The 28,000-nt window shown below is 47.8% G+C and overlaps 1 protein-coding gene and 2 long non-coding RNA genes across 3 annotated transcripts in view; all 3 read left to right on the top strand.

Annotated features, from left to right (window-relative positions):
• Nucleotides 1-28,000, top strand: part of PTPRJ (protein tyrosine phosphatase receptor type J) — a 170,796-nt gene that overhangs the window by 519 nt on the left and 142,277 nt on the right. The window lies entirely within an intron of this gene.
• LOC125912641 (uncharacterized) lies at nt 2-20,394 on the top strand. The gene is made up of 2 exons (XR_007454794.1): nt 2-4,764; nt 4,999-20,394. It is a non-coding gene; the product is annotated as an uncharacterized LOC125912641 (long non-coding RNA).
• Nucleotides 20,818-28,000, top strand: part of LOC125912642 (uncharacterized) — a 42,033-nt gene continuing 34,850 nt past the window's right edge. The window contains exon 1 of the long non-coding RNA XR_007454795.1: nt 20,818-24,644. This is a non-coding gene — a long non-coding RNA (uncharacterized LOC125912642). The remainder of the gene's footprint in view (nt 24,645-28,000) is intronic.

Below are 28,000 nucleotides of genomic sequence, written 5' to 3'. Positions count from 1 at the left end.
GAGAGCACGGAGGGTGGGGGCGGGACTGGCATCCCTTGCACCTGCCCGGGTGTGCCCTGCCTGCGGGGTCCGCGGGAGGTGGCGAGGGGCCCGAGAGCTCGGAGCCCCCCTCCTGGAGGGGGCTCGCCGGAACCCAGCCGGCCTCGCGCGCCGGCGACCGAGCCCCTGCCCCTGCTGCCCGGTCCCGGCGGGGGCGCGGCGGGACCCGAGGTCCGGGGTGCCCGTGGCCTCCCGTGGAAGCCCCCGCGCGGGCTCCAGGCCGTCTCTGGCCCGGCCCTTCCCGGAGCTGGTCACATCTGGCCGGCGCGGGCCCGGCTCGCCCGCCCGCGGCGGCCGGAGGGGGCGTGTTTGCGAAGGGCTCGCGTCGCGGAGCGGGGCCGGCCTGGCCGAGCGCGGCCGACCTCCGACCCGGCCCGCAGGGGCCCGAGGGGCCGGGCCGGAGGGCAGCGGCGGCGGCCCCGGGGGAGCCCGGGCAGGGCCGGGCTTGGGGCCGCGGGGCGGTGGGCGAGGCGCGGGGGCCTCGCGGCCGAGGGCACCGCTTCTGGGGAAAGTCTCCAGCCCCGGCAGAGGTGGCCACTCGCAAGCGTTCGTCAAGGCGACGGTCCCCCTTCCCGGGGAAGCCGCTGGCTTCCCTGGGCGTTGAAGTCGTGCTTTGTGGGCGCAGGCTCTCCCTCCCCACCGCCCTGTTTTCTAGCTTCGCTTTTCAGATAATGCTGTGCCTGGCATTTTGGCGGCCGACCTTTCTGAAAGCGCCGTTTCCCCTTCAGAGTATTCCCACTGGGGGCGAGGCAGGGCAGCTGGGAGACATTCCCATGTCACAGATAGGGAACTTAAGGGGGGGGGAGATGTGAAAGAGCAGAATCACCCAGCCTTGGCCGCGGGAGCTGAGCTAGCAGGTTGGTCCTCACCGCCTTCCAGGAGCCTGCTGGGGTCTTGCACCCGCGGCCGAAAGTGGCCTGGCGAGACCCCTGTTGTGCGTTTTGTTAATGAAAGTCTTGCTTGTTTTATACAAACGACGGCTCTAGGGAGATGATGCTTGAAGCCTGGGAGATGAGTTATTGGCTAAGGATGGAGCCTGGTTTCAGGGAAAAGTTTTCAGGCACAAATACAGGACTGCCTGACAGCAAAAACACAGCCTTGGGGCAGCAAGGAGGCCTCGCAGGCCGGCTGAGAAGGGAGTTGAGGCCTGGGGGTTCCAGCAACTCTCAGCACCCAAGGAGTTGCTCATGTCCCCTCCCAGTTTTCCTCAGTAGACTTTGGAAAGGACAGTGTGGCCTCCTGCAGAGAATACTGGATTAGGCGTCGGAAGAATCAGCTCCAAGGGCCGGGCTTCAGGGCTGGGCATGCTCTTTTTAACAGCATTTGTAGGGTGGGTTCACACCACCTGCCCCAAGAATTGTTTGAGGGGCTTCCACTGGCCAATGTCTGAAACAGCTTTGTAAACCTTAAAGGATGTCCAGATGGCGGTGTTACAGTAGGGTGAAGTGTGAATAGACTGTCTTCTTCCTGTCCCTTTAAGGAAATTCATGGACAGCAGTCCATGAATTACAAAAAAAAAAAAAAAAAAAAAGCCTCATAATTGAAGATCTCTTGTACCAAAGTTCATACTAAAGAAATACTTGATCTTCATTTATTTTTAGTTTGACACATATATTTTGTATTATGTTATTATTACTTTGTCCATAATGGTTACTATGCTTTGAATCAGTGAAAAATTTCTTGGGTGAATTTATTGCTTGCCCAAGCCTTCCCTGTATCTCAGTATCACACTACCGCTCTCTGCGTGTCCCCGATTCAGATATTTCCTTTCTCTCGTTTGTTCTGTGGAAACTCAAGGGGACTCTTTCTATTTCTTGTTTTTGGATACATTATAAAATAGGAAATGTGAAAGGCTCTCTGAAAAAGCATTTTCACAATCCACAGTTGACAGTTCATTTTGATACTGAATATTTCAGGGAATTTGGGGGCCAGACCAGACTTTCAAGACAGCTCACACCCTTCATTTTTTTAGATGAGAATATTGAGGCCCAGAGAAGACAGTGATCAGGCTGAGGTTACCTAGCAAGAGTGTGGAGGAGACCGGATGGGCATCTGCATTGCCTAGTATTTTCACCGTGCCTTTTTTTTTTTTTTTTCCATGTTTTCACTTTGCGGTTACTTTTCACACTAGACACAGCCTTACCCCACCGAGTACTCCCAAAACTGTGGATGTAAATTGAACCTTTCAAGGTTGAAACATATTTGAGATCGGAAGTCATGTTTGAGATTTCTGAAGTTTGTGCATTTAGGAAATGTGGGTGAAGGTATCAGACTACCTCCCTAACATTTGATTGGTTTTCTGAGGCTTGGATGGTGTGTGTGTGTGTGTGTGTGTGTGTGTGTGTTAAATGGCGTCAACACTCACAGGTTAAAAAAAATGGGCAACTCTTGGAAAAGGCACAGGTCTGTTTGTGAATTAATGAGGATGGGTGTGGAGGCTGGAAAGCAGAGAGATGCTGGAAGATTCGGTGCTTAGTAGGGCTGGAAAAGCCATTTTGACCTTGGCATCTCATTCCCCTTCTCCAAGACAGGAAGGACGGTCAGAGATGATTCCAGCTTGAGGACTGTGCTGGTTGCAACGTCTGACTCCACCCATTCTTGTAGCATTTTTGCACACTAATTTTGGTTTATGTGTATGTTTTAGACAAGGTGACAAAGCAGTTTCCCCCCAACCTTGCCTCCTTTTCTTGGGAAATATAGCCCTGACAGAGTCTTTAAGAAATAGGTTGATAGTGGAGCTGCTTTAAAATGGGGGGAAAAAAAAAAGCTGGTGACCAATAGCTGTTTTGTTGGTCTTACAGTGTTTGGGATTTGCTTTTTCTTTGCTTTTTAGTTTCCTGGTGAGTAATAAGTGTTTGTGTCTATTATCAATAATAGCTAATCCTTAAGCCTGCTTACCTGCCTGCTTCATCTGGACTACAAAAAAATGTTTTGATTCCTCCTTAAGTTGCTTGTTAAATTCTCCTACGGGTGACTTTAAATATTTTTGTTTTGCTTCAGAACAACGGCGGAGGAACTGAGCGATGATGTTTTGTTTGCAGATGGTTTAAGAAAACAGAGCGGACTGGTTTATGGTTAGACTGTGACTTTGAGTTGATTTCAGGTTGAGCCCTACAATAAAGACAACCACGGATACCCAAGCTTTCCTGAGCAGAGACAATCCTGGCTCTTGTGTGAGCAACATTGGTCAGCAAAGAGGTCATTTAGCTCCTAAAAGTAATCCTTGCTTGGGGTTGAGGCCGAGGGAGAGTTGCTGAGTGGCTGTGGGCCTGGGTTTAGCCAGCACATCATCTGCAATTACTTCTTCGTCCATTCACTGCTTGGCCAAGGGAATTATTTTGAGTGCAGTGTAAGAGGCAATTTTCTGTGTGTTTCCTTTTTAACCTAGTGCCGCTGGTAATATTATAATTAATGGGCAACATCGTATGTGCCAAGGGTTTGGGTGCATTAAGTCATTTGACCATTTCAGAAATACTAAAAGGTAGGAGCCGTTTTATCTGAGAGAGAACTGAGGCTGGAACTCACCAATGATTCATAACCAGTATGTGGTAGAACCGGGTCTGATGTCTCCACCGCCCCAGTTCACTGTCCTGTGCTGAACAAAGCCGTGTGTTTTATTTATTTATTTATTTTTTATTTTTAAAAAGAAAAAAAATTTTTTTTCAACGTTTTTTATTTATTTTTGGGACAGAGAGAGACAGAGCATGAACGGGGGAGGGGCAGAGAGAGAGGGAGACACAGAATCGGAAACAGGCTCCAGGCTCTGAGCCATCAGCCCAGAGCCTGACGCGGGGCTCGAACTCACAGACCGCGAGATCGTGACCTGGCTGAAGTCGGACGCTTAACCGACTGCGCCACCCTGGCGCCCCATGCCGTGTGTTTTAGAGAAGGTCTTCAGTGTGCAGCTAAGAGATGAGGTGATGGATTTTCGGGGATGAAGAACAGGCTTGTGGGCCCTGAACCCTGATGGGGCAGGGAGTCACTGTGGCTTCTCTGAATCCTACTATAGGATCTGCTCCGTCCGTGCCACTGACAACCCAGGTGCCTCTTTCCTGCTCCTGTTGCTTTGAGACCCTGAGTCTTAGTGGAGACGGGGTGTGGAGGGGAAAGACCTGGGTTCGGGTCTTTGCTCTGCCAGTTCGTAGCTGCATCAACTTGGGCAAAGTCCCTCAAGCTCTGTGACTCCTCATGTCCTTATCTGGAAAATGGGACTGACACTTCCTGTTTCACTGGGCAGTTGAGAGGATCAAATATGATAGAAGAGGAACTGCTGTGTAAAATCGGAGGCACGATTCGATTGCTGGCTGTGGCTGCTGCTGTTATTTGGGGACAAGTGGGGCTTCACATCATTAGTTCATATAACAAATACCTATCAAGCGTTTCTCACAGAGTGGCACCTGCGGGCGTGCAAGATGAAGTTAGCACATTTTTTTTTTTTTTAAACTATTAAGAATGATTTATTTTAGGGGATGTTAGTGGAAAAAAATAGTTGCATATCAAGTCCATGATTTTATTTATTTTATATTTAAAATTTTTTTAAAGTTTTTAAAAAACGTTTCTTTATTTATTTTGAGAGAGGGAGGGAGGGAGAGAACCCCAAGCAGGCTCCCTGCTGTCTTCGTGGAGCCCGATGCGGGGCTTGAACTCACGAACCGTGAGATCATGACCTGAGGTGAAACCAAGGGTTGAACGCTTAACCGACTGAGTCGGCCAGGTGCCCCTCAGGTCCATGATTTTTTTTTTTTTTTTTCAACTTTTTTTTTTTTTTTTTGGGACAGAGAGAGACAGAGCATGAACGGGGGGGGGGCAGAGAGAGAGGGAGACACAGAATCGGAAACAGGCTCCAGGCTCCGAGCCATCAGCCCAGAGCCTGACGCGGGGCTCGAACTCACGGACCGCGAGATCGTGACCTGGCTGAAGTCGGACGCTTAACCGACTGCGCCACCCAGGCGCCCCCAGGTCCATGATTTTATAGGTAGATTGAGACTAAATGGAGTGTCATGGTATATAAATTTGCTTAAATTTAATAAAAAGCTGATCCAAAGGAAAATACTGGGTGAATAATTATGTAAGGGTGGTATGGTTATGGCAAACTTGTAAAGGTGAAACATTGCTTAAGTTTGGGAGATACTGGGTGTGCAGCAGGCACTGAGTGGAGGCCTGTGGGTAAGAAAGGGAGCCTGTCTTCATGACTTACAGGATTTGGGAGTGAGACATTACTCTGATTACCCCCAGCTAACCAGTGACAGTTGTGATGTAGGCTGTGTGTGTGATGTCCTTGTTGTCCTCCACACGTTCCCCGCCCCCAGCTTCTACAGGGATGAGTCGGGCAGGGATCTACATCGAGATCCCTGGAGGTGGCAGATATATCAGACCAGAGAAGTCCACAGCAACTTTGCCACCACCTTGTGTGGCTTTCCAGTGGCTTCTCTGGTGACACCTATGGGGACAGGAGCCATAGGAAATTTGTTATTACTTCCTTATTAGTGATAGCTGTGGTCTTCCCATTGTCTTAGAATTTCCATGGCATGTAAATGCCCGGGTGGAGGGCTGGTGGTATTGAGACCGAGGTTGGGGGGCATTTTGAAAGCAAAGTAGTGTCAGCTTCCACAGAAGGTCTAATTTTAAACATGCAAATAATTTTCAGTTCCACTTTTCCTTCTTCCTGTTAGAGGAAAGCTGTACCCTGTTGCCTTTTCTGAGTTTCGAGCAGACAATGTCGTCATTATGCCCCAAACTATCTCCTTCTCCAGGGCAGGAATGGGTGGTGGTTTTCTGGGTGCCTGTGCTGGGCCCCAGCCCAGTGTTAGTTCATGGCTTCTGAGTAAATAAGTGAGTGACTATTAAAACATAGTACCAACGTGGAGTCTATATAACACAGTGGTTCTTAATCTTCCTGGGGAGGGGGAGGTATTAAGACCCTTACAGAGTAAGTAAAAGCGAAGCTTCCTTTCCACAAAAGGAATGTACATATTTGCAATTTTGTATCCAATGTCAGGGGTTTCATAGGCTCTTCAAAATAGCCTATGAATCTCAGGTTAAAAACTCTCCAATGTAAAACTGTATACTGTTAGAAAAATACTAGTCTTTTTCAAAGATAACTACTGTGGGCATTCTTGGTTTCCTTCCGGGTGGGGGGAGGGGGAATGTTTCTTTGTATTGTATGCAAGTATCTGTATTCATCTTTTTAAAAAATTACATTAAAGAAAACTTTATGTATACATTGTATTCTACTTAACCTTTCGATTTACCTTGTTGTCTTAGAGGTCATTTAATACCTGCTTTAACTCATTTTTTTAAATGACTGTCTGGGATTCTAATGTGTGAATTTACCACGATTTATTAAACCATTCCCATATCAATAGACACTTTAATTGTTTTTGCACCCCTCCCCCCCCATCTCTTACAAATCATGCTTCAGAGACTGTCTTTGGTACACATTTCTTGTCACTTTCAAAACGATGTCCATACATTTCTAATTTTAGGGTTGCTGTGTTAGAGGGTACATGCATTTAAAATTTGAGAGCTATTGTTAAGCTCTCCTATAAAAACATTGCCCCAGTTTATACCTGCATCCATAGGTGTGAGAATTGAGGGTTGTTTAATTTTTATTTTTTAATTTTTTTAAGATTAAACAAATTTTAAATAGTCTCTACACCCAACATGGGACTCTGACTGACAGTCCCAATATCAAGAGTCGCATGCTTTACTGAGTGAGCCAACCAGGCGCTGTGAAAATTGTTAAATGTTTAAATCTGAGAGGCGAGAAGTTGTATCCTGACTTTTACTTATATCTTTATTTGAGTTAGTTGAATATTTTTTCTTATGTTTTGGGGTGTCTGCATTCCTTCCTTCCGTTTCTTTTCTGTTAACTCCTGGTTCGTTAAAAAAAAAAAAGATTGCTATTTTGTTATTGATTTGTATAAGCTCTTTGGAAATTAAAGAAGTTCGTCCTTCGGTTCTGATTTGTGTTGGAAATGCGTGTGTTTTCCAACTATTTTAGATGTGGCCCTTGTTCCTTAGTGACTCAGGGATAGATGAGATCCCTGGGTGGTGACGAGAATATGAAGCGTGGAACCAGACTGCCTGATTGCAGTCCTGGCCTCCCACCTGACTAGCTGTGACCTTGGGTGGCGCCTAACCTTTCTGACCCTTGGTGTTTACATTTCTAAAGTGCTAATAATAATGGTAGTAGTGCTGCTCACACAGGGTAGTTGGATAAGTTGAGACTGCGTTATTATTGTTAAAGTTCCTTGTGTAAATGGATACGGAATTAGGAGAACAGTATTTAACAATGGGGCGCCTGCCTGGTTTAGCCGGCGGGGCTTGTGACTCTTAATCTCCGGGCTGTGAGTTCCAGCCCCACGTTAGATGTAGAGATTACTTAAAAATAAAATCTAAAAAAAAAGAAAAAAAAAGAAACAATATTTAATGAAAATTTTCCGTTTACTTAAGAGTTAGATTTAAAACATTTTTGTAAATGTTTATTTATTTTTGAGAGAGAGACAGAGTGTGAGCTGGGGAGAGCAGAGGGAGAAAGACAGAATCCAAAGCAGGCTCCAGGCTCTGAGCTGTCAGCACAAAACCTGATGTGGGGCTCGAACCCATGACCTGTGAGATCACCACCTGAGCTGAAGTCGGATGCCTAGACGACTGAGCCACCCAGGTGCCCCAAGAGTTAGATTTAAAAAAAAAAAATTTTTTTTTTTTAATGTTTTATTTATTTTTGAGACAGAGACAGAGCATGAGCAGGGGAGGGGCAGAGAAAGAGGGAGACACAGAACCTGAAGCAGGCTCCGGGCTCTGAGCTGTCAGCACAGAGCCTGACGCCGGGCTCGAACTCACAGACCGGGAGATCATGACCTGAGCCGAAGTTGGACGCTCAACCGACTGAGCCACCCAGGCGCCCCAAGAGTTAGATTTTAAAGTTAGGGCACATGGCCATAATTTTGACTTTTCAAAATTGTGCTACAAAGTCTTCAAATTGGATTTAAGAGATTAAATCTGCAATGGAATGTATACTTATACACATATACATGTATGTGGAGCAGTGTAGGCTTTCCTGGTAGCACAATTTAAATTATATTTCTCTTTTGACGGTGCATATAATTGAATTATAGATTAAATGACCGCGAGATATGACTGGAGAGTGGCCAGTGTGGTCCTGGGCCCAGAGGGGCACAGGAATATTGACCATGTCCCTTAGAAAGACAGAGTCCTCCTTGCATTGACTTGAGTATTTCTCTGTGACCTGGCTGGCTCTAACTGTGGCTGCCCTGGTCTCTGGGTACATTTTCTGTAAGGACAAGAGGAGCTATTTAATGCCACCAACTGAAAGTTTAAATTTGTTTTTTTTAATGTTTACTTCTTTTTGAGTGAGCGAGTGAGAGAGAGAGAGACAGACAGAGACAGTGTGAGCCAGGAAGGGGCAGAGAGAGAGGGAGACACAGAATCTGAAGCAGGCTCTGCTCTGAGCAGTCAGCACAGAGCCTGATGCAGGCCTCGAACCCACAAACCAGATGCCCCCACTGAAAGTTTAAAGACATAATCCTTGGCTCTAATTGCGGGAGATGGGAGACCAAGAGAGTCTGTGCTGACTGCCGTCAGTTTCTATGGCAGCAAGGTGATCCTGCATTTCCTGCTGCTGGCTGAACTGGTTGCCTTCTCTTCATGTCCTTATGTCATGGGAGTTCGCTCTTCCCCACTGAGAGTGGACCAGGCTGATGGTCCTGTCCCCAAGGCCTGGAGAAGGAGAGCTGCTGGGAGGTGGTTGTGGGTATGCAGGGAGATTGCTACCCAGAGCTTAGTGCACTGGCTTTGGAGTCAGAGAGACCGGACTCCTCCGATTCCCAGCCAGGTGACCTTGGGCCAACAATTCTGATGCCCGGAGCCTCACTTGTTCTCATCCGGAAAATGGGGACAGCAAAGATACCTACCAAATAGAGTTGTGGTGGAAGACTGACTGGATCCAAATAACAAGTTCGTAGCATGAAATAAACCTTCAAAAGATGTTGGCTGTTGTTTTATTATCGTAATTTGTTGAGGTACGGGCATAATTTAGTACTTAAAAAGACTTAAAAATTATTTTTACCCTATAGTTTAGAAAGCCCTTTGGCATATATGAGCTCATTCAACCCTTGAAACATTCCTGTGAGTTTGTCATTGTAATTTATGTCGTGGCTCGGTCTGTCCCTAGGTGACTTGTCCAACCCAGGTGGCATCTGTCTTTGCACAGATGTAGCCTAGTTGTAAAAGTCAGTCAAATATAATTAGCTTACAAGAGGCGAATTGGGCGGTTGAGTCCCCTGGTTGGTTCATACATACTTATTAGGTTGAACCATATGAAATGACTGTTTCTGGTCCTTTGAATATTGGTAATTGTATATGATTCCCCCTAATATAATCCAGAACATTTGTAGAAGTTTGGAAAACCAAAACATAGATGTATCTGCTGTAAAACAGCGTGTTTACATCTGTGGGTCATAAAACCAATTTAAGTTATGAGCGGCATGAAAAAGCGATGGGCTAGAAAATATCAGGGTTTACCGCACGTAGAAAAGGTAAGTATTGTGTCGTGAAACTTGTTTCAGTTATGTAGACTTTGTGTGTCTTCATACTGAATTACACAGAAAGTGGATTTCTTTTTCTTTTCTTTTTTTAAGATTTTATTTTTAAGTGATCTCCACACTCCAGGTGGGGCTCGAACTCACAACCCCGAGATCAAGAGTCACATGCTCTACCTACTGAGCCAGCCAGGCGCCCTGAAAGTTAATTTCTTATTGTGGCTTTAGGCATTGTCCAAAAAAACTGGAAGCTACTGTCATAGGGGATTGAGCGGCAGAAGATGTGGGGGTGAAGGTGGCTTCTGTCTCCAGAGACAATGGAACACCAGTATGAAGTCCCCAATTATGCATTGTAAGTGCCCCCATATGTAGCTGAAGACTGTCTTGCAGTGGCCGGTACAGGAAGGACCAGCTTCCAGGGAGGTGCATAGGAAGGGAGCAGGTCCACTGAAAGCTGAGGAGGCCTACTCTTAAGTAGCTGCCCTTCTGGAAACTTCAGAGGGACCACTTCTGAAGAACACTTGTGTAGAACAAGCCTTTGGCGATGCTTTGTGTTCTTTGGTTCAGGGTTAAGTAGAGAGCTAACACTGCCTGTTGTGTTGTGTGCTTTGGAAGAGAACTTGGGAGTCTCAGGTGGTCTGATGTTCTGAGGGATCATCACCCAGCTGGGGGATGGTTCTGAGGGATCATCACCCAGTGGGGGACTCACCCTTGGCCCTGCCTGGCCTTCCACCCCAGAATGTTTACCTCCAGGTTGTGCTGGCCTCACTCCTCTCATGCTGATCCTCTGGGGGCCCGTAGCCCCCAGTTGGCCCGAGGGTCCTGATCCAGAGCTGGTTTGTTCAGTTCTGACGTAAGTTAGTACTGGTTGTTGTTGTTTTTAATATATACAAATTGGAAATATAGATAAATAAAAGAAGAAAGCAAAATTACCTGTAATCTCCACTTCCTAAACTATTTTGATGGGTGATCCTTGTCTTTATTTATATTTTCTCCTTCCTTCCTTCCTTCCTTCCTTCCTTCCTTCCTTCCTCTCTCTTTCTCTCCCCCCTCCCCTTCCATCCTAAAATAGGACTACCTGCCACACGTGTTTTGTGACTTTCATTTTTCGTGTCTATATGTGTATTAGGACCAGGGGCAGAAGCATCCCTAGGGGGACCCCAGAAATCTACAGCATAAACATGAGGCTTTCTCCTGGAGGGTCACTGTTACTCGGTGGAAAGTGTTTTGAAACAAATAGGGACACAGTATAGATTAGATACCAAATATGCATCCAGAATGTTTTCGGTGAATGCAAGAGACCACAAAGACATCTCCAGTTCCTGGGGGTGTGAGTCCACTCTCTTCTGGGTTCTCGGGGGCAGTTTGTGGCAGTTTGTGAAGCAGTGACAATGTGTGGCAAACATTTTCCCCTGCCAGTAGATGTTCTCTTGTGTAACCTCAGCTGTTGCATCCTGCATTAGACAGAGGTCCTGGATCTCATTTCTCCTGTGATTAATCTTCTAGTGTGTTTTTTTTTTTAACATTTTTTTTTTTTTTTTTTTTTGCCACAATCAACACTATTCAGATGATTCTGTGATTAAATCTCTGAACCCATCTCTGATGATTGTCTTCGGATGAATTGAGATAATCAAAATAACAATAGCAGCTACCACAGGTTGAATATTGTGGATTTTACCTATTGTGTAATCCTATGATGTAGGTACAGGGAGGGAAACTGAGGCCCGGAGAGTTACGATCTGGGTCATGGCCACACATCTCACCCAGCTAGCTGTGGGCTTCTTTGGGAGCACAAGAGGGGAGCCAGATAGTATTACCTACATGAGCGAGGCCATGTCTGAGTCTCCTGGATGGACAGCTGGACTTGAGGGCCATTCCCAAAGGTAGCAAGGCCATCTTCTGTGGGAAGGGTGTTGCCTAGAGTCATGCTGTGGCAGAAGTAAAATGCTTCCAAAAGCCACAAAAGATAAGGGTATCTTTGCTATAGATATGTGATAAAGGCTTCCTGAAACTTTGGGGTCTTGGCTCCAATCAAATGAATGACATGTCTTGGCCTTCCTGTTGTGAATGTATTTGGGTTTTGTAGAAGTTGAATTTGGGCATGGGTGACCTGGCTTCAGAGTGTCCCGTAAGAAGAGGAGCACGGCCTTTGGTATCAGCAGAAGCGTGGATCCAAATCCACGCTCTTGTCCTACACCATGCGCCCCTGCTGTCTCCCCAGGTGCTTATGCTTCTTGGAACCCGTTGTGTCATCTGGAAACTGACAGTGGTTGCCAGGCCATGAATTATTAGGGATAATTGGGGAAGGTGTATAAGGCACCCCGTCCAGTTTATGGTGTTCAGTAGGTACTTAATTTTCCACTTCCGATATACCCCTCTTTATTAACACACTGTCTCCTGGGGATGCAGTTGCCATGTGCCCAAGGTTGGAGGAGAACTTCTCTGAAGGTGTTCAACTTTTCCTTTGAGCGGGGGAGAGTGGGAGAAAGAGGGAGAGAGAGAGGAGAGAGAGAATCCAAGCAGGCTCCGTGATGTGCTTGAACCCATGAGACTGTGAGATCGTGACCCGAACCGAAATCAAGAGTCAGAGGCTTAACCGACGGAGCCACCCAGGTGCCCCTGAAGGTGTTCAACTTTTATGAACCTTGATGCCTGGGAGTGTTGTTATCTAAAGTGGCACCAAATCCTACTGCCTGAAGAGAAACTGTAGGAGATGTAGGCATAAGAGCTCTTCCTTAAGACGTGTTGGCCTGTCTGAGGATTGCCCCGCTAGACTCTGAATCATAACTGTCTCTAGGAAAGAATAATGTTAGTTAAGCTACAGCAGGAGATCATGTGTGTGCGTGCGCACGAGATCACATACAACCAAGTGAGCCTTTCCTGTAGGCGAATAATGGTCCTGCTTGCCATTTTTCCCTGCTGGCGAGGCCATCCCAGTTCATTAAATTCGTCCTCCGGCAACCATTTACGAAGCACTAACCACATCTTTTAGATTTAGAGCTTGCCAGCCTAGCTCATCTCTCTTATGTCGCTATATACCTGCTGCATATAGCTTGGCCTCATCACCAAATGCCCATCTTCTGACTTCATGCCTCGACCCATTTCTCCAGCTCATCTCATCCTGCAAACTACTTTCCCTGAAACCCCCTCTTTCCTTGTTCTCTGATCCCGCGTTCTCATTAGAGTTTAGACTTGATACTGAAATGGTTTTTATAGCTCAGATCGGGGCTTCTCTAAAATCATTGATAACCTCGAATTTAGCTTCCTGGTTGCTGGGAGTCTGTTCCTGTGATTGTGGACATCAGACAACATGAAGTCACCTTTGTTGATAGTCTCACTCTGGGCTCGTTCATGGGACCGAGTATAGTGCAGGGGTTAAAACCTGGCTTTGGAGCCAGATGCCTGGATGGGAATTCCTTGTTTCACTTTGATTATGCTCAAACTTTTCTGTGCCTCAGTTTTCTCAACTATAAAATAGTGGTGATAACGTGACTCCGCTCTAAGGTTGTTACAGGAAGTATGTAAAGTAAGTATGTATCACAAAGAATTGTATAGCACACAAATTAAACATTCAAAAAGGGAGGACAGACGTATTGGGGGAGGGGTAAGACTCAGACCCTCAGCCTCTGCCTGACCACTGAGTTGGCCAGCAGTCTTGATTTCTTTTGGGAGATGTGCACATAGCACTTAGCCTTTGCTCGCCCCTGGAGTCTGGTCTTTAGGCTTTGCAACTGTCCAACACTGTGGTTGGGGTGAGGATGGGTGGGGACTTCTTTTCCTTTAGCCCAGGATTTTTCAGCCTCAGCACTATGGATCCTTGGGGCCCCGTTAGTTGTTTTAGGGACTGTCCTGTGCATGGTAGGATGTTCAGTGGCATCCCTGCCTCTGCTCGATGCCAGAACCCCCACCCCCTCCACTTGTGATAATGAAAAATGTCTCCAGACACTGCCAGATGTCCCCCGACGGGGAAAGCGTCCTGGTTGAGAGCCACTGCTTTAGGCCATGCCTGTTGGGAAGGAAAGGTATAGATTGCCTGCACCTGGCAGTCTCAGTAGTGGGGACCCGCCCTTCTTCCATTTTCCATGTGACGCTGTTGGTAACTGACTTCCTCTTCCCAGTGAGACAGTAGCTATAAACTAAGAGTGTTTACAGATGCGACAAACAGCCAGGTTGCTCAAGAGAGGCTTCGCATCTGACTCCCTGCTTGTTTTAGGGATGCTGTGGTAGAGCAAGCAGTGCCCTAGGGGTCTTGGCACCCGGGCGTTGATTCCCATGCAACATTTCTCCCTGTGTTCGCAGCCTCAGTTTCCTCCTTTGCAAAATGGGGATAACTGACATTATACTCCTTCTCTCCAGGGTGGGAAAGGAAGCCGGTGTTAATGCGGTATGTGTGGGGCCAAGGTCTGCTGTTGGGGATGTGAAGTTGAGGGAAGGGCCCAAATGCGCCACGTTCCACACAAGAGATAGACCCAGTCAAAGCGAGATCCCATGACCAAGAGATTGGCTGCCAAGTTCCCCCTCCCACTAGCTCCCTGGAGCAGTTTTCAGCTTCTAGAGTGTTTAGAGAGGCCCCAGGGCTGTCCCAGCCGAGGCAGGGAGACCTGCAGGAATGAGCTGGAGGAGGAACCCAGGAAACCCACTTGAACTTGATGGTGCTGCCAGCCAGCAGCGAGGAGGGTTGGCTTTCTGAACACTTGCTGTGCACCAGCTTTTCAGGAAAACATCACTTTGTGAAGGCGAACAAGTGCCCCAGCTCAGTGCTGGTCAGACCTGGTCTGGGCATACTGTTGTCTGGGGCGCCATTTTCTTAAATTAAAAAAAAATTTTTTAAAAATGTTTATTTAAAAAAATTTTTTTTATGTTTTTATTTTATTTTTGAGAGAGAGACAGAGAGACAGAGTGCAAGTGGGGGAGGGGCAGAGAGAGAGGGAGACACAGAATCGGAAGCAGGCTCCAGGATCTAGGCTCTGAGCTGTCAACACAGAGCCCGACGTGGGACTGGAACTCACAGACCGTGAGATCATGACCTGAGCTGAAGTCGGACGCTCAACCAACTGAGCCACCCAGGCTCCCCACAATAAAAAATTTTAAAAGAAGATATCCATCCCCTCATTAATTCCCTAACATTTAACTCTAAATCTGACCTCTACCTCTGACTGCCTGGCTCATATCTACTTGTCCCCTGGACATCTTCACTCAAATATGTATGTAATAAGCAAATTAAATTTTTGAAAATGTTTTATTTATTTTTGCGAGAGAGTGAGACAGAATGTGAGCAGGAGAGCGGCAGAGAGAGAGGGAGACACAGAATCGGAAGCAGGCTCCGGGCTCTGAGCTGTCAGCACAGAGCCCGACGCGGGGCTCAAACTCATGAACCATGAATTCATGACCTGAGTCGAAGGCGGACACTCAACCGACTGAGCCACTCGGGTGCCCCTGGGGCTCCATTTTCGTGTACCCAGATTCCAGCCAGTTATTCTGAGATGTCCTCAGTGCTCTCATACCCTGTGTGCTGGACTCCACTTCATCCTTCAAATGACCTTGTCCGTTTTAGAAGGGAGGCACCAAGAGATGAAGGGACTTGCCCAGGGCCAGGGATGCGGCTGTTCACCATCTCGCTTCCACTGCTTTGTGACCAACAGCAGCACAGTGCTTCTAAAGGCCCGAATTTTCTCATGTGCCAAATGGGGATAATAAATGATTTCAGACGATTGTGATCAAGATTCCACAAGAAAATGTATGGTGCCTGGCATACAGAGAGTGTCCCACAAATGCCAGCTGCTGTCCTTATTATTGTTGCAACTATCAGTGATAGCACTGGTGATCACTTTGATGAGCCTTTCCAGGAACAGCCCTGGCTGGCCCCGGAGTCTGTCTCAGGCCCTGTTTGGGGGTGCAGCTGCCTGGGGCAGGATGCCACCTGGGGAGGACAAAGAGTCTGAGAGTCAGGAGATAAAGCAAAACCTGCCCTCAGGGATGGAACGTGTGATCTCACAGTCTGGCCTCCGACCAGCTGAGCTCATTGCCATGCAACTTGGTAGTTAATCATTACTAGTAAGAAGATAAAAAGGATCAGCGCCTCAAAGAAACGTCAGAGTGAGAAAGGACCTCTGGGGACATTAGGCCAGGGAAGACAAATGGGTTCCAGTTTGTGTCCATCTTCAAGTGACTGATAGGGGCTGCTCAGGTCCTGCGTGTGGAAGGGAGTGTTAGACCACTGGGGTTGGGCTAGCTCAGCAGGAGAGTGTGCTGGGATCGATTAGTGATGTCTGCCGTGGCCACAAGAAAGGCAAGAGGCTGCGTACCCGCTGTTTTATTTGCCCTTGCCCTCCGAGGCTTAAGACTTGCTCACTGGAGGGTCACCCAGCAAGTCTTCAAACCACAAAAATCTCTTTGGAAAAGGTGTCTTTGGTGTCTGGTTCTTGAGTTTCATCTCTGAGAAAGTGATCTTTGTTTGACTGTGCTCAGCAAAGAGGAACTTGCTGTCCCAGAAGGCAGCACGTTCTGTTTTTGGGCACTTCTCCCAGTTAGTGCTTATACCATTGAGGGGGAAGAAGGCCTTCGAAGCCACTCGACGTGGGCCCTTCTCAGCCGTGGCTCCTCCTGGGGAGCTTTTAGGAGATCTCGATTGGAGGCCCGCACTCCTGAGTCGTGGGTTTTGAGTATCTGGATGGGTGGGCATCCCTGGTGCTGTTGTCTTTCTTCCAACTCCTCACATGATGTTAATGTATAACCAGGGCTGACAACTACTGAGACCACTTTTTTTTTTAAGTTTTTTGGAAACAGAGGCCCAGAAAGGACACGATTGTCCAGGGTTACAGAGGATTAGTAACACAAGGACAGGGAAACCCAGGAAGAAAGATCCTTTATGAAGTGCCAGCCCTACGTGAGGCTCTTTTTCTTTCACCCCGAGACTCTTCTCGTCCCACAAAGTCACATTACGCCCCTGCCTGAAACCCTCTGTGGCTTCATGTCTCACTTAGTATCAACCCCAGTGGTGGCCTGGACCGGGGATCTGGATGTGAGCAGATCCCTCCCTTCCCTCTCACCTCCCCTCATCCCCCCCCCCCCCCCGCCCCTTTTTACCAACCCCAGTCACAGCCGTGCTGTGGACGCTGGACCCCACCCCACTGTCACCCTCAAGGGGCACTTGATGCACCATGACCCACGGCCTCCTGGCTGTTCTTCTCAGACCCTTCTCTCCCGTTGTCCTGCCTCATCTCCTCTGCCCTTACCACCGCCTCAAACTCTGTCATTGGTTCACGGTTTCCATTTGCCCACCCCCTGGAGTCTGGACTTCAGGAGGGAGGAACCCTGTCTGTACGGTTCTCTGCTCTGTCCCTCGTGCCTCAAGCAGAGCCTGCCTCAGAAAGATGTTTGTTGAAGGGATGAATTGAAAGGGCAAAAAGCCAGTATTTCCCCAAGTTACGATTACCTGGAATCCAGGCTTACTGCCTCCTAGTCCCATATTATTTCTAGTTATTTCATGATATGTTAATCTTTTTAAGAAAAGTTTATTTATGTATTTTGCGAGAGAGAGAGAGAGAGAGAGAGGGAGAGAGAGAGAGAGATTGAGCAGGGGAGGGGCAGAGAGAGGGAGAGAGAGAATCCCAGGCAGGCCCTGAGCCGCCAAGCGAGGAATCGGACACAGGGCTCGAACTCATGAACCTCAAAATCATGACCTGAGCCCAAATCAGGAGTCAGATGCTTAACCAACTGAGCCACCCAGGGGCTTCTCGTAATATTTTTATCTTTTGCCGTGACAGCCCTAAATGTGAACCATAGAAATCCTCAGGGTGAGGGGGGTTAGCTTGCTTCTGTGAAAAGAGTACAGATTTTTAAAAAGAGTGATCTCTGTGCCCGACGCCGGGCTCAAACTTATAACCCCAAGATCAATAGTCATAGGCTCTACGGACTGAGCCAGCCAGGTGCCCCAAAAAGAATACAGATTTTGAAGTCCCCACCCAGCACTGCCTCTTATTAGCTATGTGATCTTGGGAAATTTCTGAACCTCTCTGAGGCCCCGTCTTTCTTGTCTGCAAAATGGAATCACGGTCCTACTGATTAGCTGACACCGACTGAATGCTTTCTGTGTGCCAGGCACTGTGCTGAGTGCCTTATCCGTTTCGACGAGTTTATCCTCACAACCACCTGATGAGGTGGTTCTCTTCTTGCTGTCATTGGACAGGAGTGAAAAATGAGGCACAGAGAGGTTAAGCCACCAGCCCGAGGTCACATAGCTAATCAATCAAGGAACCAGGTTCAAGCTTTGGCAGTGTGGTTCTAGAGTCAGCCTGTTAGGAATTTATGAAATCTTGTCCAATGGCCCCAGCACAGGTGGTGGTGTAGAGAGGCTCAGTTAACATTTGTTTCCCCTCCCCCTTCGTTTGGCCTTTACTCCTACAGTGACATTTAAATTCTCTTAATCGTTTTTGTTCTCGTTTTTGTTCTCAACTCGGTGACAAAAGGACCCATTTCCCGTCTGTCGGAGGTGCTCACTTCCAGACCCGGTTTCTGTTGATGGGACCTCAGGGCTCACACCTTGCAGGCCCCGGGGGTTCAGGGTGTATTGGGCTCTGGTGCTCACAGAGCGTGGGTGAACAAGTGCATTTTCCCACCTAGAAATTTCTGCCTGCAAGACCTATCGAGGGCCTGTTTTTGTGCCAAGCAAGCATTGTGACCGTGATCAATGAAACAAAACAATAGTTCTTGGTCCTATCGCCTCAGCTCATCAACCCTCCATTTAATGTGCCCGATTACCCAGGCCCTTTGCTGGGCTATGATCACTTTAATTGGAGTCGTAGATTTATGATCGGGACAGGCCTGGGTTGAGAGTCACCTTGCTGGGGCATTTTCTGGGAGGATTTGCCCTGTTAGGATAAACAGAAGAATGAATGGCCCACACCCCATTTCCAGTGGGTGCTTTATTTTGGGGCAGGCAAGCCTCTGTGTTAGCATGAGATCAAGCGGTCCAAAATGCGTTGTTTAATTTTTTACTTTTTTCTTCATTATATAAGAGTGGCACAACAAGATTAAAAGGAATTTAGAAACTAGAGAAAGGGAGGAAAAAAAGCCACATATTGCCTTGCATCACAGAACTATAATTCCAAAGTAGTTACGGCTACAATTTATTCCAGGTGGTTTGTTATCTAAATTAATTGTGATCCCAGAGCAGAGACAGTTTCAGATTCTTTAATGCCAAACAGCTAAACGAAGAAAACGTTTTTTTCCACGGTGATACGTGGACGATAGGGACATAATTTAAAAAAAAAAAATTTTTTTTTTAACGTTCATTTATTTTTGAGACAGAGAGAGACAGAGCATGAATGGGGAGGGTCAGAGAGAGGGAGACAAAGAATCCGAAACAGGCTCCAGGCTCCGAGCTGTCTGCACAGAGCCCGACGCGGGGCTCGAACTCACGGACCGTGAGATCATGACCTGAGCCGAAGTCGGCCGCTCAACCGACTGAGCCACCCAGGCGCCCCAATAGGGACATAATTTTGAAGAGCTGCAGGATGCTACAGGGAGTGGATATTCTGGAATTCACTTACACTTTCTCCTATTTAGATGTTTAAGCGGCAACCAGTTTTTCACTATTACAAGTAGTGCAGGGATGAATATTTTCACACGTACAGCATTTTCGGTGAAATGGAAATTATTTCTCTAGATTCATTTCCAGGCACCTCTCTGATCTTTGACGACCCTCGACAAACGACTTTCTGGAAGGAGTGTGTCTCTTCCAGTGCCATTGGAATGGATGAGGCTGCCTGTTTCGTTATGCCCACCCCGGCACTGGATGTTCTCTGTTTTTACAAACAGATTTTAAATTTAATATTTGCATTTGCAGACCTGGGCCGTGTGGTGGCTGCCTCGCATGGCTTTTGGACTAGGTGTGACTCCTGTAGAACCTGTTTTTTTATGTGATCTTAAAAAAAAAAAATCATTAGGGTTTTTTTTTTTATACTGAGAGAAAATGTCAAGTCACTGTGTCTTATACTGCAGTCTCCACTTGTCTGTTGGTACCTAGAAAAATTCTAAGTGCCGTCAGCCGCCAGTTGGGCTGAATTGTGTATTCTTACTTACCTGACTGCAAAATCAGTCCGGTGTATTTATTTCATTAAAAAAATCTTGCTTAATGTTTATTTATTTTTGAGAGAGAGAGAGAGAGAGAGAGAGAGAGACAGAGTGTGAGTGGGGGAGGAGCAGAGAGAGAGAGAGAGAGAGAGAGAGAATCTGAAGCAGGCTCCAGGCTCTGAGCTTTCAGCACAGAGCCTGACGGGGGCTCGAACTCTCAAACCGTGAGATCATGACCCTGAGCCGAAGTAGGATGCTTAACTGACTGAGCCACCCAGGTGTCCCAGTGTGTTGGTTTTATTTTTAGAGCTGATGTTAGGGGTGCCTGCTCTCCAATAAGTAGTGTTAAACTCAAGTTATGCAATGGTTGGATGGACATTGCAGATTGAAATATTACCCGGCACCTACTAGATATCTAGCCTCTTGGCGATTACATCTCAGACGTGTGGGAAGACAAAGTTAACTTCCAAATCCCAGGTTTGCCGCTTGCACCACGACCTGGATTAGCTTCCTCACCCCTCCTCCATTACCTGCCTGCTTGTTTCCCCACCTCTAAATTCGTGTGATAGTGCCCATCAAGGAGAGCTGAGGTCAGGATTAAGATATTCATGTTATCAAGGATTTAGCACACCGAAGGCAGGGGGATCCTGCTGTTGGTGATGACGTAACAGGGGCCTGAGGGGTGGGGAGGCAAACTGGCGGTCCAGAGCCTTTCCTTTTTTTTTTTTTTCCCCCTCACTTTAAAAAAAAGTTTGTTTATTTTTGAGAGAGACACAGAATGGGGGAGGAGCAGAGAGAGGGAGACAGAATCCGAAGCAGGCTCCAGGCTCTGATCTGTCAGCACAGAGCCCAATGCGGAGCTCAAATCCACAAACCGCAAGATCATGACCTGAGCCCGAAGTCGGCCGCTTAACTGAGCCACCCGGGCACCCCCGGATCCTTTCCTTTAGGAGGTTCTGGTTTCATTGGAGAGGTAAGGTGGGCTGCCTGGAGATTGTTGCAAGCTGCGTACGTTGCCAGCCTCAGGGTAACAGCCAGGAGTTGAGGCATGAGTAAGGCCGCACGAGTAACCTCAGTTGTTCTTTGGGGATGAGTGTTGGCAGCTCAGGCCTGCAGTGTCATTCTGGGTAGTGTGTGTGTGACAGGTGCCCCCCTTTTCAGATTTTTTTTAAGTTTATTTATTTATTTTGAGAGAGAGACTGCACGGGAGGGACAGAGAGAGAGAGAGAGAGAGACAGAATCCCAAGCAGGTTCCATACCGTCAGCGTGGAGCCTGATGCGGGGCTTGAACTCATGAACCGTGAGATCATGACTTGAGCCAAAACCAAGAGTCAGACACTTAACCGACTGAGCTACCCAGGCGCTCCTCTTTTCCGACTTTACATATTAATCATTTTATTGTTATGTTAGATTTTTTTAATGGCAATTAAAAAAATAACAGCTTTGGGGCGCCTGGGTGGCTCAGTTGGTTGAGCATCTGACTTCGGCTCAGGTCATGATCTCATAGTTTGTGGGTTCAAGCCCTGCCTTGGGCTCTGTGCTGACAGCTCGAAGCCTGGAGCCTGCTTCGGATCCTGTGTCTCCCTCTCTCTCTGCCCCTTCCCCACTCACACTCTGTCACTCTCTCTCTCTCTCTCTCTCTCTCAAAAATAAAATAAAAACATTAAAAAAACCCAGCTTTATTGAGATATAATTCACATACTATAAAATTAATTCTTTATAAAATGTACAATTCAGTTGTTTAGGCATGCAGCCATCACGGTTACCTAGTTCCAGAATATTTTCATCACCCCCAGAAAGAAACCCCACCCATTATTAGCAGTCATTCCCAACTCCCCTCCCCCCAGCTCCTGGCAACCACTTAATTTGCTTTCTGTTTTTAATTTGCCTCTTCTGCGTTTTTCATACAAGTGGAATCATACAACATTTGACCTCTTGTATCTGGCTTATTCTACGCGGCATGATGTTTTCAAGATCCATCCTTATTAGAATGTGTATCAATACTTTATTCCTTTTTATGGCTGAATAGTGTTCCGTCATAGGGATGCATCATGTTTTACTTCTCCTTTCATGAGGGGGTGGACAGTTGAGGGGCAGAAAGGGAGACACAGAATCTGAAGCAGACTCCAACTTTTGAGCTGTCAGTACAGAGCCTGATTCAGGGCTCGAACCCACGGACCACGAGATCATGACCTGAGCTGAAATTGGGTGCTTAACTGACTGAGCCACCCGGGTGCCCCACTGCTTCCTTTTTTTTTTTTTTTTTTTTTGTTAAGTCTATTTATTTTTGAGAGAGAGAGAGGTAGAGGCAAGATGTGTTTGCACGCATGAGTTGGGGAGGGATAGAGAGAGAGGAGGGAGATGTCCCAAGCGGGCTCCAAGCTGTCAGTGTGGATCCCGACGCAGGGCTCGATCCCATGAACTGTGAGATCATGACCTGAGCCAAAGTCAAGAGTCAAATGGTCAACCGACCGAGCCATCCAGGAGCCCCGTTAGTCAAGTTTTTGTGAACATTTGTGTACACGTTTTGTGTGGACATATGTTTTCAACGTGGGACGATTCTGAAGTGGGGAGTGTATTTGGAGCCTGTGGGCAGAGTGGGCTGTGGGGAGGCCCGTGCACGCATTTGCGGTTACCAGGCCAGTCTGGGGCAGACGTGATGTGCTTCATTTCTTTCAAACAACCCTACAAGGCAGGGTCTGTTATTTCCCCCTTTTTTTTACAGGTGAGGGTACTCAGACTCAGTGAAATTAAGTAAGCTGCACAACCAGGAAATGGGAGATCCCAGCTCTGTCCAGCTCTTAGCATGTTAGCATGTGTCTGCTCCCGGGAGACCAGGTGATTGCAGTGGCCTCGCTGGGAGGGGAGGCCGGGCGGTGCTGTGGAACTGGCAGTAAGCTGGACAGAATTGTGTGTGTGTGTCTGTGTGTGCATGCACCGGTGTGAGTGCGCTGTGGGAATGAGGGGAGGTGTTTCCGAGGCAGCATTGGTGGGCCCTGGTACATAGATATGGCAGTAGAAAGAACACCAACTTGGAGTTATCGGACTGTGTTGGATTCTTGGCACAATCTTTGTGACCTTGGGCTGATCTTGTCTCCTTTGAGCATCACCTTCCTCTCCTGGAACCTGGGGCTCTTCTCCTAGCCTCCTGCCTCCTGCCAGGCTGGTATAAATAAGGGAGGGAGGGGAAAAGGGAGGAGGAGAAGAGGAGAGAGAGGAAGAGGTTGTAACAGAACCTGTTAGAAAGGCAGAGCCGATGATCTGGGAGGCAAGAAGGGATGTGCAGCAGGTGCAGGCAGGTGCAGGAGGAGGTAGCCAGCTGGTCTGGGAGGACATCCCTGTCCATCTGGGGATTCTGAATCCTGTGAAAGCACCTACACAGAGGCTAATGAGCTGCTTGTAATCCAGAGACTATCGATTTTTCCTAGTATTTGAATCTCAGCCTTTGTGATCTGGAAGAGTCCGGTGTTGACCCATCTACAGCATCAACAGCCTCCCTTAGCACATCCCTCCCATATTCTGGCCAGGCATCACCTTAAAACAGTGAGGCTTTCCTGGGTCTTAGAGGTCACTTGGGTGGCCTCTCCTATCTGGGCCTGTCTCTGTTCAAGTGGCAGGGCCGACTGTCCCCTTTATCAGTGACTTGCAGCTTGCCTGAGTTTTGTGAAAAGCTTGTCATTGTCCGTTAGAAAATAAAGACAGAAACCTCTCCTTTGGATTTGCGTTGCAATGACTTGCTCTTGTTCTGACTCCAGTATTTTGCTGGGTTGTTATGAATCAGTCACTTAATTTTTTTTTTTTTTAAGTGTGACAAGCACATTAGTCTTCCTATGAGAAGCCACGCTTATGGGATGCAAGTCAGGTGATTTTTTTCTTAGCGTAAGTCAGACTCCTACCCCTTCCCCCCATGGGGGAGCGATCTGATGTGTTCTTCTTTATCCTGACTTATGAGGACCTGAGGGGACATACTTGTGAGATCCTTCCTTTGTGTGTTGCTGCTGTGTTGTCTCCAGGCAGCAGCTGTTGTTGGGGCTGCACTTAAGAGTTTGCATCACGTTGTATAGTCACCGTTCATTTATAAAATGGGTCAACTCCAAGGGTCTCATTCAGAGCAGAAGGGACCTTAAGGATCATTTGATCCAAACCTTTCACTTTGCAGAGGATGAAACTGAGGCCCAGAGAAGGGAAGTCACTTGGCTAAGACCACACAGCTAGTTACAGGGTGAATCCAGTTTCCTGGCTCCATGACCCTGAACTGACATTAAACTTTGAATAGTGAGCACAGTGGGGATTCAGGGACCATACCTATCTTTGACCTGTTTCTAGTGGTTATGGACTTGGTCTTTGGGGGTTGAATTCTGATGTGTGTCTGCTGGATTCTGGCACCTCTGCTGTTTCTGGCCATTTGAGGGGAGGGGGAGCATGCTTAGCTCACCCAGAGGTGTTGGCTGCTGGGTGGCCCCTACCTGCCCCTCCCATTTATTGCATTTACCTCAAATAGAGAAACTAACCCAGTAACCAAATGACCTGATGGTTGGTAAAGCTGGGAGGCCGTGTTTGGGAGGTGGGTTGGGAAAGAACAAGCGTAAGTTTCCTTCTATAATAAAACTTGCTGATATAACGTTGAAAGTCACGGTCTTACTCATCGTCATCCAAGATAAGTCACACAATGGCTGATATCTGAGGTGCAGAGTTTCCCCCTTGAGAACACAGAGAGATGAACTTTGTGTGGGCTGGTCATTAGAAGAAAAACAAGAAGCCATTGGTTGGAAACACTCTAAATGTTAAGAGGTGGGAGATTGCTAAACTACTACCGTCAGTGAGGCTTGACAATGCTCAACGATAGGAAACGATGTTCATAACATGAGACATTTCGAGATGTGGACTACAAAGTAACAAAAGTCTAAACCCAGTTGGGCAAAACTATGGATGAGGCTTCAAACTCAAAAATGTGTTTTGCATGGCCATGTGAGTATGCTCTACGGTATGATGTTTGAAAGGCCAATTAGGCTGACTTGGGCCAAGGCTGGGCTCTGCCACGTCGTTGCTGTGTGCTTTTAGGCAAGTGACTGGACTTTTCTCGACTCAGGGTTCTCATTTGTAATGTGGGCACGGTACCTTACCTCTGGGTTGTTGTGAGAGGTGAATGGGATGCCTGGGACAGGGCTTCATGCCTTCCGTCTTGGACCTCCCCAGTGGAGGCAGTGCCCTGTGGCCGCGTGCTCAGATCACACCACGTTACCTGCTGCTTCAAGCACATCAGAGCTCCCCGGGCCTTCTGGATTCTGGACGCACGCACTCTCTGGGCTCGCCACACACATCACGTTCTTTGCAGATTCTCTAGTGTGCCGTGCCCTTTTTTGTCACCAGGCCCTTAGGGTGAAGTAACTCTTGTTTTTTTTTTTTTTTGTTTTTTTTTTTTTGTAATCTCCCTAAATAGAGTAACTTCCCCAAGGGCACCATGTCACAGGGCCTGGTACCCAGTGGGTGCTCAGTAAATGTTTGTTGAAGGAATTGAAGAGCTGGCCTTGAATCGGGTCTTTAAATACAATGTGGGGCTTGGCGAGCAGGGTGGGAGCATTGTTCTAGGAGGTGGGCAGGGCACAGGGTGGCGGGGGTCACTACTGCCTGTTCAGGGGCCAGACCCACCGAGCACAGCAGAGATTCACACAGGTGCCATCTGACTTTCAGTGTTCCTTGTCACACGGGAGTTGCCACACTGTAAGACATTTAACCCATAAGGCTTGATCAGTCTTGCTACCTTCTGTAGTTTGGGGCTGTGTGTGCTTCTTTATGAGAGAGACCCATCAAGGCCAAGCCTGTGCGGTGATAATATACGTACATAAGGCTGCTGGCATTGTGTTGACGTAAGACAAGAACTGGACGTGGAGGCAGAAGGCAGCCTGGGTTCTGTTTTGGGCCTTACCACTTTCTAGACTGGCGATCTTAAGGGGAGTGACATTAGGGAAGGGAGTAATGCTTACCAGAGTGTTCCAAGTGCTTTTACACACAGGGTTCTCATTTAGTGTTTAGAGCAGGGGTGCGGCTCAGAATGTGATGGGCCACACATGTGTGATTGGCGTTAACGAGGCAGTAGGGAGTAGTGGGGACTCTGGCAGGCTAAGACAACGTGCCCTGTTTAAAGGGGAATGCCCCCTCCCCCACCTTTTAAAATTAAACATTTTTTAAGTTTATTTTGAGAGAGAGAGAGCACGAGTATGCGTGGGGGGAGGGGCACTGAGAGAGGGAGAGAGAATCCCAAGCAGGAACTCGATTCCATGAACTGTGAGATCATGACCTGAACGGAAATAGAGTCGGACGCTTCACCGACTCAGCCACCTGGGTGCCCCAGCACATTAGTTTTAAATGTGTTAGGCACTGTGTGCTTTTTGTTTGTTTGTTTGTTTTAACTGTAGTAATATAGCTATAGCATAACACTTAGCATCTTAGCCATCTCTGGGCGTAAAATTTAGTGGCATTGTGCGTATTGTCAGTGCTGTGCACCACTGTCCATGCAGGCAGTTTTTTTTCGTGCTTTGCAAAACCCACTTAATCCTCACTCCAACCTGGTGAAGTATCTCCAATTTCTAATCCTTACTGAAGAGTTGAGGTGTCTGAGGTACCTGGCTGGTTCAGTCAGTTGGGGCATGTGACTCGTGATCTCTGTCTGGGTTGAGGGTTTGAGCCCCATGCTGGGTGTAGAGATTACTTAAAAACAGAATCTTTAAAAAAAAAAAAAAAAAAAGGAATTGAGGTACCTGACAGGCAGAGAGGTTAAATAGCTTGCCCAAAGGCCATGCGACTAGTGTTGGACCCGGGAGTGTAACCCTCGGGAACCCTGAGTTGTCGGTTATTCTGATTCTTTTTTCAAGAAAAGCTGGAAAGAGTTTTTAATGTTAAATTTCCTGCTTTAAAAAAATATTGACTCAAATTAACCAAACAAAACACTGTTGGGGCCAGATAACACCCATCTCTATTGTTGGCTGGGTGTAGTTCTCCCACCGACACCCACCCCCGCCTGTCTCCAGGAGGGGGTGGGAGGATCCAGGGAGATAAAGCACGGAAAGTCTTTTGTAACCGTGAAGAGCAATATAACTGTCAGATATGGGGTTAGCGCAAGTGGCTGGTGCGCATGTTGGGTGCTTCCTACGTGCCAGGCCCTGTTCTGAGCACATTAGAGCCCTCGAGGTGGGGGTAGTGTTCCTTCCTGTTGCAGATGAGGAAACTGAGGCACGGAGGTCAGCTACTTCCTCTGAGGCCACACGGCTGCGCGTGGTGGGTGGAGTCAGGCTCCAGAGGAGGGGGCGGGGTTCTGTCTACTGTGCTTGTTGCCTTGGTTTGGGCCCAGCTCTGGAGAGCTGCTGGCGAAGGGGAAGGGATGCACCCGTGTTAGTCCCCGGACTGGCCCCCGATGCCATGCGGGGCTCTTGCTCGCTTGATTTCACCAGCCCTCGCCACCATCTGGAGGCGAGGCTGTGGTGGGGTTTCTCACGTTGCAGATGTGGAAACTGACACTCCAAGGGGTCTGGTGACCTGCCAAGGTCACACGGGCAGGGAGATCACACGCCAGGATTTGAACTTGGATCAGAGAGACTGCAAAGCCCGCAGGATTCTTTCCTCCACATGGAAAAGTAGTAAATGAACTGATTTCCAGGTTTTTAAAATTTATTACTATTACTATTTTTAATAGCTGTGGAAGGGGAGAGAGAGCACTGAAAAGGGCAGTAGGGAAGACTTACATCAGCTCTGCCGGCTGGACCGAATGGTGTAGCAGTTTCCCTTCTTGTGCATTTGGGTGGCTCCTTGGGGGGGGGGAGGGGGGGTCACATGAGTCTAGACTGGGCTAGAGCTGCATGGGGGCACGGGTGGGTATTCCTGGGGTGAGTGTCCCAGTCTTACTTCTCATTTCTTCTTTTGTGAAGGCTCTGTCAGTAACAACCTCCTAATTCTGCTTGTTTTGATCCACACCCTCTCTCTAAGTGGTGTTAATTGAATTAAAAAAACAAAAAAACAAAAACCACAGTCCTGACACAGGTGTTTTCAAGGTTGGCATCTGGGAAACGTTGTCAGGAGGCCCAGCCAACCAAAATGTTGACTGCCACCCCTGTTCGTTCAGCAGGTTCCTCTTGCCGCCTGCTGTGTGCCAAGCCCTGTGCTGAGTAGCAGGGTGGTAGGGATGGAGGGTGAGGTCCCCGTATATACCAGGACCTCCCGTCGGGTGGGGGAAGGGAGGGGCAACTGCTCCGCCTCTTGTAACAGCAGATACAGCCCTTAGGGAGGCTGTTCCTGGCAGCAGGAAGAAGGCTAGCAGACCTGGGGCGGGG

Source organism: Panthera uncia, chromosome D1 (genome assembly GCF_023721935.1).
Source record: "Panthera uncia isolate 11264 chromosome D1, Puncia_PCG_1.0, whole genome shotgun sequence".
In the NCBI taxonomy this organism is placed as follows: Eukaryota; Metazoa; Chordata; class Mammalia; order Carnivora; family Felidae; genus Panthera; species Panthera uncia.
Note: the sequence above shows the minus strand (reverse complement) of the source record. Positions and strands in the feature narration are given on the sequence as shown.